Consider the following 7,799-nt stretch of genomic DNA (forward strand, 5'->3'; position numbering starts at 1 on the left):
ATATATACTTTATTACGAATATATTATTAAAATGGTGCAGGCATTACTGTATCATATTGTGGTGTAATTATAGTGATATAAACTGTTATATTTTTATCTGTTTGAAGGCTAAACTGAAATGTTGCTCCATTTCTGTCTTTAGCGCCACCTGCTGTTCATATATTTGCAAAGAAATCTGTAAAAGACTCAGGAAAGCTGATCCTGACCTGCATGGCCACGGGATTCTACCCCAAAGACGTGGAGATGAGTCTGAGGAAGTTCACCACTGAAATTCCTGATCATTTGATCACATCTTCTGGAGTCAGACCCAATCACAATAGAACCTACCAGCTGAGGAAGAGTGTGGAGATACTGGAAGATGAGAAAGACCAGTACCACTGTTACGTGACTCACAACTCCCTCACAGAACCAGTGATTAAACAATGGGGTAAATATAATCATACATTACTGACATATTATGCTAACATACTATTATAATTACATTACATTACATTACATTTGGCAGACGCTTTTGTCCAAAAAGTACAAAAGTAATAGGAATTAAGATAAACCATTCTTAGATAGGGCTTAAAGGAGGTCGAAGGGAAATAAAGGGATAGAGAAGTGAAGGAGGGGAAGAAGGAAATGAGGTTAGAAGTAGTTAGTGTGTTAGAGGTGTTGGGAGAGTAAGTGTTCTTTGAAGAGCTCTGTCTTCAGGAGTTTATTAATGATAGTGAGAGATTCTCCTGATCTGGTAGTAGAAGGTAGTTAGTTAGAGGTGTTAGGAGAGTAAGTGCTCTTTGAAGAGCTCTGTCTTCAGGAGTTTATTAAAGATAGTGAGAGATTCTCCTGATCTGGTAGTAGAAGGTAGTTAGTTAGAGGTGTTAGGAGAGTAAGAGCTCTTTGAAGAGCTCTGTCTTCAGGAGTTTATTAAAGATAGTGAGAGATTCTCCTGATCTGGTAGTGGAAGGTAGTTTGTTCCACCATTGGGGAACTCTGTATGAGAACAGTCTGGATTGCTTTGTGTGAGTGTTTGTTTGGTAAAGCGAGGCGACGTTCATTGGAGGAGCGCAGCGGCCGGGAGGTAGCGTAAGTCTTCAGGAGTGATCAGTGCAGGTAGGAAGGAGCCTGTTCTGTCATCACCTTGTAGGCGATTGTAAGAGTTTTGGATTTGATGCGAGCATCAACTGGTAGCCAGTGGAGCTCAGTGAGCAGCGGGGTGACATGTGCCCGTTTTGGCTGGTTGAAGACCAGATGTGCTGCTGCATTCTGGATCATTTGGAGTGGTTTTACTACACAGGCCGGGAGGTCAGTTAGCAGGGCATTGCAGTAGTCGAGGCGTGAGATGACGACCGCTTGTACCAGGAGTTGGGTGGCCTGTTGCGTCAGAAACGGTCTAATTTTCCTGATGTTATAAAGCGCGAAGCGGCAGGATCGAGCAACTGAGGCCACATGTGATTAGGGCTGTCAACGTTAAAGCGTTAACGCACGCTGTTAATTTGGAATCAGTAACACGTTACTATTTTTTTAACGCAAGTTAATTAAGGCACAAAATTTGACTCCTACTTCCGCTGGAATCTGCCCCGCCCCGCCCAACACACTGATCTGTTTTCTGGCTGAACGACTGAACGGCGGAGCTCATACGGTGTCCAGCAGTAACAGTCCGGTTCAGACTTCCAGCTCAGACCCGGTTAGAGTTCTCTCTCTCTCCACACACCCGCACTCCTGCACTGCACTGCTCCTCATCTCTGATCATTTTTAAATATTCAAATTAAATTCAAATTCAGAAACCCTCACAACCAATTTTACAGTTCAATTTATGCATCATGCATTCTCCAGCACTCTATGTTGATTTTATTTGCCCTCAAACATACAAGTATATACTATTATTTTAATTGACACCACTAATATACATATAATTGCATTTTACATTTCTTTACATTCATTATTTTATTTACATTTAAATATTCACTATAATAATTTACATCTGAAGAAAAACAAATGCGATTAGTCGCAGTTAATCACATAATTTTGTTGTGATTAATCAGATTAAATTTGTTAATCGAGATTCTGTACATCACTCCCATTGTGATGCTGGTGGATACAGGTGTGTGTTAGCTTCTTAGAGTTGGGGGCATTACTATTGTTAGTAGGAGCCCTAAAGAGTGGGTGGGGTAATTAGCCTTTTATATTGGGTAGAAAATGGGATTAAAATATAAATAAAATATTTTTTTATAAAATGTATTTTTATAACAACAATATTTTAGGTACTATTAATAAAATATCATTATTTATTCATTTTGATGTCCATTAAAATGATAATAAACCAATGATCCATTAATTACTTTTGGGTTTAACTAAACTAATAGGTAAGAGCCTCTCCATGGATAATAATTACTGCATGGGTGATTAATATGTTTCAGCTGCAACAAGTTAACATTTAACCCTAACTGATGCAGGGAGTAGCTTCTCATCAGTTAATTAAACAACCATGTGGAAAGACAGACTCATGCTGTGGTCTTGGAAAGGTGTTTATCTGTTTCAGAAGGGTCAAATTCTTGGTATGCATCAATAATGCAGGTAAAACATCTAAAGAGAAACTAAAACTACTAAAATCAGGTTAAGAACTGACCAACTCTTTATTATTAAACAGTGAAAGGACAGGGGGGATCATCATCTACCAGGAAGGAATGTGGTCAGAAAAAATATCCTAAATGATGGTGATCAGCGATCACTTAAACTTTTGGTGAAATCAGACAAATGGTATAAAAAAGCACTAGAACTTAGGGATATGTTGTTTAACAGTGAAAGTAAGAGCTTTACCACACTCACTCACACTGCAGTGAAGGGAACTAAAGGGATTAAAGAGACTAAACAGCTGTGATTAGTGCCTTTTAAGAAAAGCGCTTGTAAGAGCCTAAATTTAGTTTATGTATATAATGTTTATCTGGTTGTTGGATTATTAGAAAGAATACCATATCTCAAGTTCATTATTATGTACAATTCATTTTTGAAGGATTTACAGTTCATATGTTAATATATAGAATTTAAGGTATTTATATAGATTATATATGTATTGTGGAAAGTTAGATTTAGAACAGAGTGGTTGCCTTGCTAGCTGTGAGTAATTGGACTCTACCATGAGAAAGGGGCTGTGGGAGGGGCTACGAGTTCCAGAGAGAATCAGGAGAGGGAGGGGGGTAGGGCAGTTGGTGAACAAGAAGGAGAAGATGGAGCCTTAAAGCCAAACAGTTTTTGACCTCTCTCTCTTTCTTTCTTTGTTAAGTTCCCCTTTTTGGTTAACTTTGGAAGGACTTTGGAAGAAGTAAACTGTTCAACTTTAAACCCAATGGTTCTGTGGATTTCTTGTCGTATTTCCTTTTTTTGTTTTTTGGTGGACTTAACCAAGGGGAGTGTGGTAGAGCGTCAATGGAACCTATATTGTAGTCAAAAAACTGGCTGTACATGGATTAATGGAACACTTGGAAGCTGTGGAACTGAGATTGTGGAGGATGGAAACTGGATGTCGAAAAAACAACAAGTTGTAAGTCATTTGTCTTGTTTGGCTGCTGGATGCTAGTTGAAGCCAAAATGGAGGACAGTGTGCATTCTATGGAGGAATTGGAACACATGTAAAGCTAAGTCTTCAGCACTGTAATCTTTACTAATTAAGTGGGAATTGTATTCATCATGGATGAAGAAGCAAAAAGTGGAAAACGGATAGTAAAATGACAGAGAAGGCTTTAGAAGAGTACAAATCTAGACAAGTTAAGGCACGCAAAGGCAAGCTGTCCCAAATAACTAATATGGTGAAAAAGATTGAGCAGCTAATGGAAGATGACGCAAATGCCGACATTGTTAAAAACAAACTGCATGTCAATTTTCATTGTTTGCACCAAGAATTTTTGGAGATAAATTCTGGTTTGCAACAATATATGGCTGAGGATGGCAAGTAGATCTGGTTCACAATGTGGAAGCATGTTGTCTTCAACTTCCTCTGCAAGAATGAGGGCTGAGATGGAACATGCAGCATTAAAGGCAAAGGCTGCAGCTTTAAGTGAAAAGTTAGCCTTAGAAAAGGAAGAAGCAGATTGGTTTGCTACTAAAAGACTGCGGGAAGCAGAGTTTGAGGCTGAACAAAAAAGAGTAGAAGCTGTACTAAAGGCAAGAAAGGAAATGCATGCAGTGCATACTGCTCTGGCAGAGTCTGGTGCAAAAATGGAAGTTTTGCAAAAATATGAACGTGGACAAGAAGCTGAGAGCATCACTAAGGTTGGCGTGCAAGATGAAAAAACAAAGAATGCTAGTTTTCAACCATCACTGAAGGCCTCACCTTCATCCGGTGCTGAGCATAAAACTCCACCTGACACGCATCCAGGAACTTTGACCACACAAGGCATTGAAAACAAGCATGAATCTGCATTTGATAGTCTATGCATAGCTATCTCTCAACAAGCCAATGTCACAGAGTACCTTGTAAAGAATCACAAAATGTCATTGCTTCCCGAACTCAGAGTTCCAATATTCAAGGGGGATCCACTTGAGTATAAATCTTTCATTAGATCTATTGAGCATGGAATTGAAGGTCGTACTAGTGACAATCGTGATCGGCTACAATTTCTGTTGCAATATACAAGTGGACAGCCACACGAATTGGTGAAAAGTTGTATCCACATGGAACCATCGGCAGGGTACATGAAGGCAAAGCAGATGCTAAGAGAGTTCTTTGGTGATAAATACAAGATAGCAGAAGCATATATCAAAGAGGCTTTGGACTGGAAGATAATCAAGCCAGAAGATGGCGCTGCGCTACAGTCTTTTGCACTGTTTCTCACCAGCTGCTCCAATGCAATGTCAGACATTAGTTATATGGAAGGCTTGGATAACACAGCAAACATAAAGGTGCTGGCAAACAAACTTCCATATAAACTTAAAGAAGCTTGGAGAAAATTTGCCTGTGACTTACAAGAAAAAACAAAGGCACGGGTTAAATTTAAGGATTTTGTTGACTTTGTCAACAAACAAGTAAAATATATGTTACATCCACTCTATGGTAACATAAAAGATACCAGTACAAGCATGAGAGACCCAGTTCGACAGAAACCAAAGACACTACATGCTGAGACAATCAGACCAAAGGTGTTTTCAACTGCGGTTGCCTCTCCAGGAATTGGAAATAAAGGCAAAAGCGAGAACACTCAACAAACAACACCAAAGGCACAAGCTGTTGATACGAGCGGTAAACCTTGTCTTTATTGTGGAGGAGAGCAACATGGACTCATGGTTTGCAGAAAACTAAGAAGTAAGCCCCACCAGGAGAAAATTGAATTCTTGAGAAGCAAGGGTCTGTGCTTTGCATGTTTGAAACATGGTCACATGAGCAGTAGCTGTAAAGAGAAATCACAGTGCCAAGAATGCTTTCGAATACATCCAACACTGCTGCACGTGAAAAATAAGGACTCAAAAGATGAAACATCTATGGAAGTCTGTGAGCAACAATCTGTATCAAGTGCCCTTGTACAAACAACAGAAGCTTGTGGTGCTATTGGGGCCGGTAAAGAAGAATGTGTTCTTTCCATCATTCCAGTGTGTGTTAAAGCACAGAAGGGAACAAAAATAGTCACCACATATGCGTTTTTGGACCCAGGTAGCTCAGCTACATTTGCAACTGAATCACTGATAAACCAGCTCAACATGAATGGGCGCAACACAAGCATCTTATTGCGGACAATGGGAAAGGAATCTATGATGAACACTTGCGTTGTGACTGGACTGGAGATCTGTAGTTTGGATGGTAACCAGTTTATTGCACTTTCAGAGGTGTTTTCACAGAAAACCATTCCAGTGACTAAAGACAATATTCCCCATCAAAAGGATGTTAACAGATGGCCTCATCTAAAAGATGTGAAACTTCCCAGCATCCAGTCGGAGGTTGGATTGCTCATAGGAGCAAATGTTCCCAAGGCAATGGAGCCACTACAAGTGGTTAATAGTGTGGATGATGGACCATATGCCGTAAGAACAGTATTGGGCTGGACGATAAATGGACCGCTTAGAAGTGGACACAATGCAAAAGAGGCAAAGAAATTGTCAGACTTCACTGTAAATCGGATTTCAGTAGCCAAGTTAGAAGACCTCTGGCAGCTGCAATTCAAGCAAGACTTTCCTGATGCTGGGCTAGATGAGAGCATCGAAATGTCCAAGGATGATCACCAGTTTATTGACAAGGTGTCCCTGTCTGCAACATTGGTGGATGGCCATTATAGTATTTGTCTTCCACTGAGAAACAAATCTATGTGTATCCCAAACAACAGATCAGTTGCTGAGCAACGAGCACTGAACTTGAGGAAAAGATTTACAAGAGATGTCAAGTTTCACAGTGAATATGTGGCATTTATGAATGAACTCTTCAAGAAAGGCTATGCAGTTAAGCTCCAAGGTGCTGAAATTGAGCCTACTGAGGGACGAACCTGGTATCTGCCTCATCATGGAGTCAGACATCCAGTCAAGCAAAAATTGCGTGTTGTCTTTGATTGCGGAGCGAGCTTTCAAGGAACATCGCTTAACCAACAGCTCCTACAAGGACCAGACTTAACAAGTTCACTAGTAGGAGTTCTCATGAGGTTCCGGCAAGAGACTGTGGCAGTTATGGCCGATGTAGAAGCTATGTTCTACCAGGTCAGAGTCAGCAATGATGACACAGATCTTATTAGATTCCTCTGGTGGCCGGATGGAAACTATGAACAAGAACTTGTCGAACACAAGATGCTGGTTCACATTTTTGGGGCAACATCATCGCCAAGTGTAGCAACTTTTGCACTTCAAACATGTGCTACAGATTCTGAGGAGGAATTTGGACAACACGCTGTTAAGACAGTCAAGAAAAATTGTTATGTAGATGATTTTCTGATGTCAATTAAAGATGAAAACACAGCGATTGCTCTTTGCATTGACTTGAGAAGCATGTTGGCAAAGGGTGGTTTTCGACTGATAAAGTGGGCAAGCAACAACCGAAAGGTGCTCAACTCAATTCCTGAGCAGGACAGAGCAGAAGGATTTCAAGATCTGGATTTGGACGTGGACAACTTGCCTATGGAAAGAGCATTGGGAATCCAGTGGTGTGCTGAGTCGGACCAGTTCAGGTTCAAGATCAACCTAAAAGAACGACCGCATATTAGGAGAGGTTTGTTTTCCATTGTCAGTTCCATTTTTGATCCATTAGGCTTTCTTTCTCCAATAGTACTTCCAGCAAAAGGAATCTTGCAAGATTTATGCCGACAGAAGTACAGTTGGGATGAGAACCTGCCTGATAACATTGTTAAGGACTGGAACAAGTGGATTTCAAGTTTGCAGCAGCTTGCAGATTTTGGAGTTGACAGATGTATCAAACCAAAACAGTTTGGTGAATCAGTCTTCGCACAGCTACATCACTTTGCTGACGCAAGTGCAGATGCTTATGGAACTGTGAGCTATCTACTGTAACGTAATGCATCTGGTGAAGCTCATTCCACTCTGGTGATGGCAAAGGCCCTGGTCACACCTTTAAAGGCTCCAACTATACCAAGAATGGAATTAACAGCAGCCACAGTTGCAGTCAAGATGGACAGATTGCTGAAGAAAGAACTGGAATTGGAACTTCACACATCTGTATTTTGGACAGATAGCACAACTGTGCTAAAGTACTTGAACAGTGAAAGCACAAGATTCAAGACTTTCGTGGCGAATAGAATCGCAACAATCCTGGAGCATTCTCAGGCTTCACAGTGGAGATATGTCGGTACCAATTTGAATCCTGCTGATAAAGTTTCTCGAGGACAGTC

Source organism: Astyanax mexicanus, unplaced genomic scaffold (assembly GCF_023375975.1).
Source record: "Astyanax mexicanus isolate ESR-SI-001 unplaced genomic scaffold, AstMex3_surface scaffold_34, whole genome shotgun sequence".
NCBI lineage: Eukaryota > Metazoa > Chordata > Actinopteri > Characiformes > Acestrorhamphidae > Astyanax > Astyanax mexicanus.